This window comes from Columba livia, chromosome 1 (assembly GCF_036013475.1).
Source record: "Columba livia isolate bColLiv1 breed racing homer chromosome 1, bColLiv1.pat.W.v2, whole genome shotgun sequence".
Classification (NCBI taxonomy): domain Eukaryota; kingdom Metazoa; phylum Chordata; class Aves; order Columbiformes; family Columbidae; genus Columba; species Columba livia.
In genome coordinates, this window is record NC_088602.1 from 189,803,470 (window position 1) to 189,816,520 (window position 13,051).

The 13,051-nt window shown below is 37.3% G+C and overlaps 1 protein-coding gene across 4 annotated transcripts in view; it reads right to left on the reverse strand.

Moving 5' to 3' along the window:
* Positions 1 to 13,051, reverse strand: part of ZNF800 (zinc finger protein 800) — a 66,554-nt gene that overhangs the window by 19,140 nt on the left and 34,363 nt on the right. Inside the window, exons 2-3 of one of the 4 annotated variants that reach the window (XM_065048900.1) lie at positions 4,653 to 4,802; positions 1,586 to 1,634 (exon numbers count right to left, since the gene is read on the reverse strand). The gene's annotated coding sequence lies outside the window, so the exon portion shown is untranslated. Of the gene's footprint in view, positions 1 to 1,554; positions 1,635 to 4,652; positions 4,803 to 13,051 lie in introns of all 4 variants that reach the window. The other 3 variants (XM_065048898.1, XM_065048903.1, XM_065048899.1) reach the window with 3 other exon arrangements.

Here is a 13,051-nt window from a genome sequence, read left to right on the forward strand (position 1 = left end):
AAGAGCTGGGGGGCTAAAGAGAGATTAACAAAGACAGGCTGATTCTGTTGAGAATGCGATTAACTTAAGGAAAGGCAAAAACAATACTGAGTTCTGGTTGCAATTCCCAGTGCTGTTTGTTTATTTATATCCAATGATGCTTAAATCGAAAATGAATTAGTAAGTCTTTAGAGCACAGACATGTTGGCCTTCAGATAAAGGCAGGATCACTTAGACAACTCCAAGTTGTTATTTCTTGGGTCAGTCACTATGAAAAAGTACATTAAGAGTTTTATGTGCACTGCAAATGAAACAATGTGAACTAGTTCTTCTCATGGCATTTTATAAGTCAATACAACTTACAATATTCACAGTTTTAAACAGTGTATATTTATATGCCTTATGGTTTTGATGGGATCTTAAAATTAAATTCAGTTATATTGGAATCAAATCGGTATTTGCATGATTGCAATGTTTACACTATCCTTATAATTTAGCCTTGGCAGTATCTTATGGAAAATCCCTGGACTAGAATAATTCTGAATCATACTCAATAAGTATCTAGTCTAAAAAGCAGCTGCATGTTCATGGTCTGTTCCCCAATTAACACAAAGCTTCATTACCCTTTTGGTATAAAAATAAAGTGCTATGTGTATTATCTTACCCATAACTCATTTATTTACAAAGTTAATAAAACTCTTTAATTAATTAGACTTCTCATGGGCTCTAATTCCCTTCCATGCTTTCTGGTGCACTACTATCAAGCTTAGCAATGGGAACAATATGCAATTCATTCCTCCCCTAAGAGATCCTTGTCATCATCTGATCACAGATTCAACCTATTCTGTTTTTTTCCCTTTATACCCTTCAGCTTTTATTTCTGGTTCTGCAATGACACAGCTTCACATAGCGGCAGGAAAAATTTTCTGCCCTTGAAGTGTTTAGCTTGTGATTATAGCACTTCTTGCTCAGTCTCCAGAAAAATTGCATGGGAACTGGAATCCAGGTTGCCCATTTCAGTGCTGCATCTCCTTCTGACAGTGGTTTCTGGCAGTGATTTCAGAGCTGGGTAGCATACAATAGATACATAGTAAATGCTTTTTTAAAAGACTGTGTAGCTATAAAAACTGAGAATAAAAGTTTTGGCAAACTACAGGTGACAAGAAGTGACTATTGTAATGCACCAAGGAGACATTCTGACTCATCAGATCAGTGTGATCAGTAACCACATAGTAACCACATAGCTTGGGTAGTTTTGCATGGGACTTGGGCACTTGTGCCATTGGGAGCTTAACTTCAACTACCCAAGAAGTTCCAACATTCTCCTTTCCTCGTCATAGATCTCTAGCAAGTACAGCATATTTGCAACTTTAAAATAATTTGTCTTGCATACCGTTATTTAAGAAAGGCATAATTCCGTGTAAATATTCTCCCCTTCTTACTTTTTGTTCCCTTTTAGTTTACTGTTGTCTGCCTAGCTGGGTAAAAAAGTGTGCTTCTCACAGTACCAATAGTTCATTTAACAAAAGAATGTTTCTAATCAAATATCTTAGGAAAAATGAATGTCTTGCTTACAGTAATGCGTAATGAGTTTGCATCTTCTTACCGCATTCAGTTTTCATCCAGTCCAGTGATTTTTTCCCCGTACAGTCTTCCTGTAGAATGAACATAAAGTTAATTTAATTCATGTTCTCATCCCTGATTAATCTAATTAATACAAAACACAAACAGATATGCAACACAATGAGATGCATGCTTTTAGAAATAATTTTAGAGTTTAATTATACTTATGATGTGCACTAGGAAATGTAGGAGAATGCCTCTGGATAAGGAATTTGAGGCTGAATGCAGACCTGATCTAGCATGCTGATTCACAGGACGATCATGTTCTGTACCACAGAGCGTATATGGAAGCTATTCCTATTTATGAATCTAGTGAAGTTTAAAATCACTATAAGGCATTGCCAGCTGTCTCTTCCTTCTGTAGGTGGTGGCAAGGGATGCAGACTGTCAAAGACAGAAGAGAGAGGGGAGGGAAGAGAAGACCTAAGACTTCCTAATCCTTTTCAGTGGAAAAGGTAAAGGAGTGTTTTCCTGAATTTATCTCAAAATGTGCTGGTGAGGGGAAAGTACTGGAGAAAACTAGACAAGGGCATATGTTTCTCTGTGTGCGCATGTGTATGTACACATGCAGTTTTATGGATGTAGCATGGGAAGCAGTGGAGTGTGGGAGACAGTTTAGAGAAATATATCTGTGAGGAGTCTTGGAGAAGGAAAGTGAGAATGAGAGAGATTCATGAGGAGAGGGGAGAAGGAATTGGGAAAGGCATGGGAAAGGTTTAGAAAGAAAGGAGGTAATAAGGTGCAACAGGTTAAAAATAATGTAGGCAAAACTGACAGGAAGAAGTAGAACAGAGAAGGGGGGGAAGAAGTAGGAAGTCAAGAAAGAAGGAACCAGCAGTAGAATTATTTAAGCCAGGCTTCCTGTGTTTTTATGACTTCTAATGAAATTGTCCTGTTTACTGACCATTTTCATAGCATTTGTAGTAAAAGCAAACCAGAAGTATAAATGTAAGCATCCAGGCCCTGGGTCTTATTTATAGCTTATTTATACATGTGTATGTGTCTGTATGTAAACCAAGTCATACATTGCAAGACAATAGCAAACTTTTAAATTTTGTTTGAGAAGCTCTGATTTCATGATTTCATTAGCAAACCTGCAAGACATTATTCAACATCAAGGAACAAATGCAAGTACTTTGAGGTGTCTGGAGGCAAGCCATGAAAACAAACAAAAAAAAGAAAGCTGAATTTCAGAAAGAATACTGTCAATGATCCTAGGAACAAGAAGTTGCAGAAATCCAATATATAAATTAGTTAAATGCAACTAACCCGATCAGCATAAAAATACTGTTTCATTTAAAGGACTAGAAATTATAAATCACATGATGAAATGAAAGAAAAATGAAACCGTGCATGACTTAATGAATACCAGTGATAGGCAGCTGATAAGCTAGTCTACATATGTCTAGGAGAAAGCATATCCATATAAATGAACTGAGTCCAGCTCTGCCCTCAGTGGGAAACTGATTGGGTTTCTCCACATAGCTTGTGGGAATGTTGTAACAATGAGACCTTGAGCATCCTGTCAAAATTGGCTGAAATTTTCAGGAAGGTTCCAAAGCTATTGCAAGACTCAGACTGACACACTGTGCAACAGAGTAAATCTTGCTTCCTTTGGAAGTAAGGATAAAACTGTAGAAAAGCAAAAAGAGATGAGAGATTTATTCAGATCGACAGTTGATTGCAACTACATTAAAGCTAAATGCAGTTTGCATTTGCACTGCAAATTAGATTTGCTTCTTGGATACCAGTACATGGCATGTCTAATTTGGACTAGAAGATCAAAATAAAGGACATTTTCATTAAAATAATGTCAATGACAATAAACTAAAGGTACAAATGGGGAGGTACAGAGCACAACACAAATCTGAACAAAAGAGACTGTACAACAAAAGTGACAGAAAAGATTGACACAAGGCTGTTCCTATTTCAGTGTCCAAAATCCATGAATGCATAAGGAACATATACATGAGAAAAATCAGGAGTCAGAAGATTAAGAAGTGATAACAGAATAGCATTTGGCAATAAAAGAACTGGGCAGTTACGTCAGTAGCAACATATTTCAGTAGCCTCTGTTCGAGTTGGAATTAGACAGCAATGACAAATAGTGTCAAGGAATCAAACCTCAAACAGAGAATGAATCCTTGCAATGAGCAGGACTGATGTGCTCTGGCACTGACCTACTGGGTCTCTCTTTCTCATTTTGAGAGTACCTGTGTGAATAAAATTTATGCTAATGAAACTGAACTGAACCGAGACGGGCAGAGTATATTTTGGCAGAGGATATGTTGTCCGTGAAGGACTGCATCATGACTCTTGCTCAAACTGTTCTCGTGCAACAACTTTTACTAATCTATTATTTTTTAATGTGTTAAAGAAAAGGTTGGTGTGCATATCAGTATTTTTTCATTCATCAGCTTGGCACAATTTTCTGATACTTCCTCAAAAATAACTTAGGATGTGATATTTAATTGGCCAATCAGAATATGTTGTCCAGGCACCATGACAGCTGCCTCCCAGATGAATTAATTCTTTCCTTTGCTTCACTTATAATACATCTCCTCAAACTACTGCACAGTTAACAATTGTATTGTATTAAGCAATATATGTATCAGAGAATAGTTCTGAAAACCAAGTGAATGTGGTCTTATCACTGGTCTGGTGAACACGTTGTGTCTCGCAGCTTTTACTGTCACACAGAGGATATAGCGTAGGCTGGGTCCCAGAAAGCTGGTGAATTCGGTCAGTTACGTGCAAAGGAATAAGCTACAGCCTACAAATGATTATAATAGCCCTGGGCTATTACATAGCAAATGAATAGTTGGATTCCATTAGTTCAGCATTGATGTTAACTCAACCTGTGTTATGAGATACAAACATTGGAACAGGGTAAATGCACTATTTGTACCTAATGAAGAGGAAAAAGACAAGCCAAGGATTTAACAAACCTGTCAGTTTACTTGCAGTCCTCCCGAATATTGAAGCAAGTAATGGAAGACACTTATTAAGCATTTAGAAGATAAAGGGGATATGTAAAAGCCAACACATACCTGCCAAGTACAAATAATGTCAAGTCATCTGATTTCCTTCTTAATGAGTAATAGGCCTTGAGAAAAAGAGAACTGGAATCTAGCAGGATTTCAGGAAGGCTTTTGATGTTTTCTTATGTGGGATCCTCATTCATACACGAGCCAATGTGACTAGAAAACCATATGCAAAGAGAATTTATCAGTGGTTTACTGTATAAAATTATATTAAGACTCTGTCTTGGTTCAATACCATTAAATATGTTAGTTCATAACTTGGTATGTTTATTAAATTCATAGATTATTTCAAGCTGAAAGATCTACAAGCACAAAGAAGGCCAGTGTGAGAATTTAAAATTTTTTTGGGGAATTCAAAGAATAATCTACAGAAAGAAGACATATTTCTAGTTTGGAAATGTGATATTCTGGTCTCAGGTAAGAACAAACACTGTGTGGGTGCCTTTCAGGCATTAATAATTTACAAAGTCATACTGGGTTAAAAGGTAAAGATGCTACCAGAATGTGTGTGTACATGAATCTGTGTGAAATATGTTCCTAAACAAGAGAAGTATAATGTTCAAGCTATGGTTTATCAGATTACCAGAATGGTGATCGTTAAACTGCTGAAGAAATGAGTGAGAGAGAAAATTACAATAATGAGAGACTTCAATTATTTGCTGCCATGCAATTGAAACCCCTGGCAATCAGGAAGTAGGTGAAAATAGCCCATCTCAAGATGGTAAAAGTTATGGACAAAATGAGATAGGACGTCTTCAACAGTAACATTCAAATTTTGAGAAGAAAAGGAAGATTTGAAAGAAGCAGGTAAAAAAAGTTTGCAGTGGACTGGAGACTTTATAAAAACGTCGTGTTATAGGCCAAAAGTCAATGAATACTCTAAATTATGAAGATATTAAAAGCATTTAAAACCAAAACAACACTAGCATGATTAGACGGCATAGGAAGATACTAAAATATAGAAATAGGTTCCAAAAAAAAAAAGTAGTAATATCCAAAAGAGGAAAAAAACAACCAACCAAACAAACAAAAAAAACCCAACAAAAACAACAGCAAACCAAACCAAACAAACAAACAAACAAACAAACAAAAAAAACAGAAGGAGAAGCTCTATGAAATTAAATGCAAAATCACAGATAAGTCCAAAAACACTGTTTTGGAGAACCCTAGCTAAATGTTCTAAACCATCTTAGTGTCATTTGCATGATATGTTTTTCACAGATACTCTTCAAAGGCACTTACATAAGTTACACTATCATACATAAGATATAAGAATAAAGTTAAATAATCATGTTTACAATGAGAAGAAACTAACAATGGAGATCCCCTAAGCATCTGAGGTAGCAGAATCTTCGGCGTGTAAAGCAGTCAGAACCATATGGAGAAGGAGTGAATTGTGAAAGGAAAGAACTTTCAAATGATGAAGTATTATGCATTCTAGATAAACATAAAACTGACTGAGAAAGAATCCACAAGGATCTCTACATACTGAAGGACTTCTCCATAAAAACAAAAAAATTAAATCGTGACAAGTATAGTATTATGCACATGAGGTAAAAACACCCTAATTATAAATACATAGCAGCTGTCTCAAACTATGGTATCTATTATCTCTCAGAAAGAGGTCTAGAACCACTGGAGGTAGAAAAACAAACAAACAAACAATAAAGATAATGTTAAAAATCACTAGCAATGAGGAGCATGAAACATCAAATCCCATTATGTCAGTATGTCAACTCATCTCGATCCTCCTTTTGAACACTTGATACAGTTCTGATTATATGTTTTCAGAAGGAGTGTTACAGTATTTTAAAAAATACTACAAAGGAGAGTCAATCACTGAGATAAACAACAGCTTCTGTACAAGGGAAGAGAAAAAAGACCAAGATTTTCCGTGCTTGGAGAAGAGATGATAGACAGGGATATCATATAGATCTATAAAATTGTAATAGCTTGAGTAAGATGAATAGGGAGTGCTTATTATTTATTTCTAACCTCACTAAAACTGTCAGACCCTCAATGAAATTGTCAGGCAGCATGTTAAATATTAATAAATCTTAATATAATACATAACTAAATAATGGGCCTCATTCTATAGAATACTTTGGAAACTAAAATGGAAATGAGTTCCAAAAGCGATAGATCAATAGATGCAGAAAAGCCTCTTTGTAGCTGTAAAACATGAAGGCCTTCAGTCCACAGAGCTCGTAGGCTGAGAAAATAAAGCAAAGGTAGGATAACTGTTATGCTCTTCTTGGAATTTTTACATATTGGCTTCCATTGTGAACATGGATCTGGGTTGTGCTACCTTTCAGTCAAGCATGAGAGGCCACAAGTTCTTATGAAATGCTTAGGAAGTTCTGTAGAAAGTTTCTTGGGGATATAGTGGATGACAAGCAGAGCAAGAGTCAGAAATGTACTGCTCCAGAAAATTAAAAGCGGCAAGCGGTGAAGTAGAAACATTAATAAAAAAGAATATTTCTGTTCAGCTCAACTCCAGTAAATCCTTAGCTGGAAAAGTGGCCAAGCACTGCATTTCAAATAAGTGATCCAGAAGAAATCTGTAAGTATGAAAAAAAAAAAAAAAAAGGACCTATAAGAAACAGCAAAAGCATGACAGATCTTTAATTTAGACTGAAAACTTCCACTATGTAAACAGTAGCATCAAAGGAGGAAGAAAAATTGTTCACTAAGTCCTAAGAATAAGATGTAGAAAGCTTAAACTGTTGCAAAGAACATTTAGTCTAGATTTAGGGAGGCTTTTTGAACAGGAAGATCCCGAGCATTGGTGTAGATTGCCTAGGGAAGTGTAGAATCTCTGTCATCCTAAGTTTTTAATACATCTGTTAGATCTGTATCTTTATGGTTTGGGCACAGATCACCATGACTTCGGGAGGTTGTTGGGCTACATATGTGTTCAACATCCATTAGAGCCCTATTTTTTCTGACATCTGAGGAATGACTTGTCTGAAATATGTGTGATAAAATCATACTATTTTGACTGCATGCTGGCATGCAGCTATTCGTGCTGTCTTTGTGTATATTTATTTTCTTTCTCACTCCGTCTCTAATAATCTATAATTTTATTTACATGCTCAGCAACTGCTCCTCACAGTCAAACTCCTCTCTGTCGGCTTGCCACTCTGCTTAGTCACATTCCCCTAACTCGTTTTTCAAACAGCCAGTGGTGATTTGTTCTTATTTTTGTAAGGACAATTTCAAATTTCCTTTAACTTATTTATATTTAAAATCACAATATATATAACAATTCAGCATGTTATATCAATATGAATACCATCCCTTTATTCAGTATATTTTCTCAGGAAATACTTACTACCTTGGTAAAAAGCTCAGGTCAGGTCCTTTGCTTGATCATGATCAGGAGAGAAGCACTTTTTGCTTTAAGTCTAGTGCAAGCTGTTGGCAGCATTTATACACTAACGTTAAGCAAGGAGCAGAGGTGACCAATCTTCAAATTTACTTCTTTATCCCTGGCAGTAGCAGCTGTGGTTGTGCCACAGCAGATCTGTGCATCCAGCCTGGAAGAGCAGCAGAGCCTGAGCTGCCTGTGCCATGGAACCTCCACCATGGCACATTCTTCTCTGCCCAGGGAAGAGCCTGACCAGGCACTGAGGTGCTGAAATGCACCTCATTCCCCAGAAAGCTCTGAAGCCTGGCCTGTAAGTAAGTTAAATGCTTGCTTACAAACAAAATACTGAATGGGTATCAAGATCACAGCAGACGAATGTCCATGCTGTTCTATGTGCCCAGATCCACTAGCTGGAACAGGCAGGGTTTTTTCTAGATTTTTGGGTCACTAAAATGCACAGAACAGCACGCTCCAGGCCAGTCTTCTTTTTATTACTCATACTAGCAGAAGTAGTAGTAGGAAAGCCCAGTAGTAGAAGAAGCCATATAATACATGGAGGGGAAAATTGGTCTCCTGCCTTCCCTCACAGCAGGAAACCTGAAATAACTTTTTCAGAATCTTCACCATCACTTGGTGTGCAAGGCTCCTGAAGGTGATCTTTTTTCAAAGGTGTTTATCCCTGCTTTCTGAAAATCTAGCCCTGAGAGACGAAAAAAAAAAAGGAGGGGACATCCCAAATCATCCACATCTATGACAGTCTTGTTGGTTATTCAAAGGAACATGTATCCATTCACTCAGAGATGTCTACAGAATCAAGATCCAAGTGAGCAATGTTGTTTTTACAAACAGTTATTTAAAACAGCAACGTCAAGTTTCTGTGCAGAACTGCATGGTAACAGTTCTGTACCTGTCGTATTCCATAGTGATCAGTTCTAAAGGCACAAATATTTTTCTTTCTGAATTGGACAAAAGCATTCAAGTGGCTTGGGACAAACTCATCTCCTGAAAACAGAGGCAGGGAGACACATGATCTGCAAGCCCTTTCAATTAAAATAGGATTGGGCTGAGAAATGTGCCAGTTGAGCCTTACCTTTGGAGATGTGGCAAATGATGGCTGAATAACTGAGGGACGCTACGCTTGCCCGATGAAGTAGACCAGGAGAAATCTGGGCTAACTGCATCAGCATCGTAAATGAGCCATCAAAGTTTGAAACTTTTTATCATTTCACCTAGAAATCCACTAGAGAATCAGAAGGATTTCTTTTGTAGTGATCCCTCTTGATGTACATAATCCTTTGACATGCTTAATGTTCCTTGATTACATGTGCTGTTTCTCCCTTTTGTTGATTGGCAGTGATATTGTTGTGCCAGAAGAGGTTTAAAGTTTTTGTAATTCACTCCCTTGTAGCAGCCAGCTAAGATCAAGGTCTTGGACTGTCTTCTCTTTGATTCTTGGAAGTTTGGTTCATTTAACCCTATTGTTTTCACCCCTTAAAAAAAAAAACGGTTTTCACTTAGCTTTCCTGTAGATGTCTCATATGGTTTTATGGCACCCCTTCCTGTCCAGCTGCACTAGCCAACCCTGTGCTCGGTGAAACACAGGATTCTTGAAGAGTTGCCTTGAACAGTTATCTGATTCCTTTCATGTGTGCCCAGCAAAAGCGTAAATGTATACATCTGCCCCTAACCAATGCTTCATGTCGACTCTCCAAGGTGATATTTTTATTGCGTTTTTTCCCTGTCAGTCTTGAAAGGTTTTTAACTTCATTTGGTATTGTTTAATTTTACATGATTGTAACAGACTAATAATATAAATGTCAATCCTGGTGTTGCCTGACTGTGCTGAAGAATACTTTGAGAGGTTGTAAAAAGACACTAAACCTTTCCCTGAAGTGTCTGTTTGTTATAGGAGCTATGTAAATAGGGATTAGTAAGTAACAACAGTAGAAGAGTAAGAGAAACAAAGAGAACCAAAAATGCTCCTTTGCTCTGTGGCTGCTTAATTTTTTCTCACTTATCATAATTCCACTTACTATTCTCTGTGGTTAAAACTTAAGAAAATTACAAAATTATAATGTATAGCGATAAGAGGAATTTAGGAAACTGAGGCTGCAGTATTAAACAAGGTTGTCTATGCAGTAAAACAGGTTATGAAATTATTATCTTAATCCTGCTAGTACTGCAGACTACTGCCGCAGATATTAAATATAAATACTACATTGAAAAACCACTGAAGTTCACTGAAGCTAGTATTCACCCAGTGCACATAATGCACTGAGCTCCTTTAATGACCGATTCTCCAATAAACTGTTTTCTCCTCATTGTGCAGTGTAGCCTATGCCCTATTTATTGTACACAATTCAACTCCTGTTCTGAATTATTAACTCTGTTAGAGCTTCTTCCATAATACACATCCATACAGGAACTGAATACTTCCCAAACATTTATTTTAAAAATGAAATTAGAGATATTACTCTCTTACTGGCTATGAAACACAGAGAGACACTAAGGTCAAAAGCATTTACTAATTTTGAGTACTTGGTTGGAGACTCTTATGATGTGATTTTTCAGTGTAAGCAGCATAATTAAATTCAAAATGCATTTCTTACTTCAGAGGTTGCTATGTGCACTCTCTCAGATGAAACTGCAGTGTCTCAAGTCCAGCATCCAGAGAACAAATACAAAATTGATGATCATGTAAGATAAGAGAAGCCTAGTTTAAGGTACTTGCGTAGTAAGACAGACAGAAAGTAATATAAAAGAAATTCTCTAAGGTTGCTCCATCAGACCAGTCCAATTTTTCCCTCTTTCTCTTTCCTTTACAACACTGCCTCCCACATTTGGTTGCTTATTCTCTACCATTTACTGCAAGAATAGCCAGCCTTTTGGATCCTGTGAACTGTATGCCAATAGTGGTTGAGTAGCAACACTTGAAGAACTCTAGGGTGACTGAGAGGCAAGAGATGATAATGGCTTCCTACAGATCCTGTTGGTCCTTGCAAAATGGGTCTGGATTAAGTTACAGCAATTATCCTAGTTTTCTTTCTCACCATGCCAAGGAGTTGAAGAAACAAACACCTTCAGTTACAAAACATTCCTACCACTGATAGTGTTAGAGCTACACAGTCCATAGCATAGGAGATACTTTTGAATGTTTGAAAATTGCTATATCACTTAAAAATTGTGACCTGTTGGTTCTAGGCCATTCTCTTAGCTTTTCTTTCTATCATGTAGTTTTAGTCTGCCTAGAGAACCAGTCCAGATTTCCCGGGTACTACTGGTGCATACTGTGTTGCTCCATCACTCAACACCGTCTGTTTTCTGTTCTCTCTCTTCTTTCACCTTGCAAGCTCAACTGGCCTAGCAATTCCTGCACACCATTCATTTCAGTCTGTTCTCTTCCTACACCACTTTCTGGTTTCCACTCATGTTCTATCAACAGTTGTTTCAATGTATGTGTAAGGGTGAGAGCAGAGGACACTTGACAATAGCAAACCTTGCTTAAAACCCGTTCACCCCAGTTAGGTAGGAACTACCACTTCAGAAAAGTTCTCAGCTTGAGCCTGAAATGCTCAATGCAAAGTCTGGGGCAACTTTGGCTAAGAATCTTAGGCACAGTGTGGAGGTCTTTCAAAAGTCTGTAAGCTGACCACCTGTGAACAGACATAAAGATCAATAGCATACCAAATTTCAAGAATCCTGCACCAAAGTATTAAGATGGTAATACTTCTCAAATCTTTATCAGACTTCTTTTTAAAAAAAAAAAAAAAAAAAAGATTAAACCACCTGGTTCTCCTTAGCCTTGTTATTGGAATGAACATTTATTTTTTTAGCCAGTATTAGGCAGCAAATTTTGAGCCCAAGCAGTTAATATTCACAATGCAATAGAGAAATAAAAACTGGATGTTATAAATGGAAAAATGTCAGACAATAATATTGTAGCAATAGGAACTGATGCCTTTATCACATGATTACAGAGCCAGGAGTTTCTCTGATCCTGTCAGCTTCTGTCTTACTTTCTGCTTCCAATGAGCTGGAAGGTTGCTTTTTCCTAATGCAGTGCCTTAGACAAGCTCCAGGACCAGCAAAAACTGTGAAGTGATCTAATGAGGAACAGAGGAGGAAGAGAGTCTGCAACGGGCAAGCACTGGTTGTCTCTCTCTCATGATGAAGGGGTTTCCCTTTGGTATGAACTGGCATGGACAAGTAGAGCATGTCCTTCTGGCAGGATCTGGAAGAAAGATGAAGTTCCGTTCCCTCAGTCACATGGAAACTGTCCTAAATGGCATCTGTGTCTTAATTCTTTCCTCTCTCACAATTATTTCTGTACTTTCTGGCAAGGCAAGGGTCTCTCAGGAACCTTCAGTTTAGCTCTTTTGCTCAAGGAATCCAGTGTGGTGTGGTCAACTGTTCTGCAGTCCAGTCTGCGGTGCTCAGGCTTCTTTGCACTGTTAAGTGCACAGTGCATACATTTTGGAGGAAAGGAGAGCATGTACAAGTTAGCCATACCAAGGCTGGCTGTAAACAAGATTTTTGTGGAACAGATTCACAAAATTACACAGGAGCACAAATTGCTCACAATTTAATTTAAATGCATCTATCACATAAGTACTCTTGAAAACCTTTTCAAAATTGCCAAAGTCTCAGAAAGTTCCAGGCAGTGTAATAGACATAGATTTGTTGCAAAACTTTTGAAAATTAAGATGTTATGTACCATGACTTTGGGTTATAGTGTTTTTCTTAAGGTCTTATTCTGATCTTCATTTTGATTTCTGTAAATTTCTAAAAATTTGTGTGACTCCATACCTGAATTTGTATATCTAATCAACTGAGTTCAAGAAATTTTCTTTTAAAATATCTTTCCACAATCACTTGATCAGGAAGAGGGTGTTCTTTCTTTTCTTTCTCTGGTCTTGCTAGTGTTGTTTGGTTGGTTGGTTTGGTTTGGGTTTGTTTGGGTTTTTTTTTAATTCCTTTTGAAAGAAATTTTCTTCCTCAAAAGCAGTTTGACTCCTGGACCTGAGGTCTAGCATTA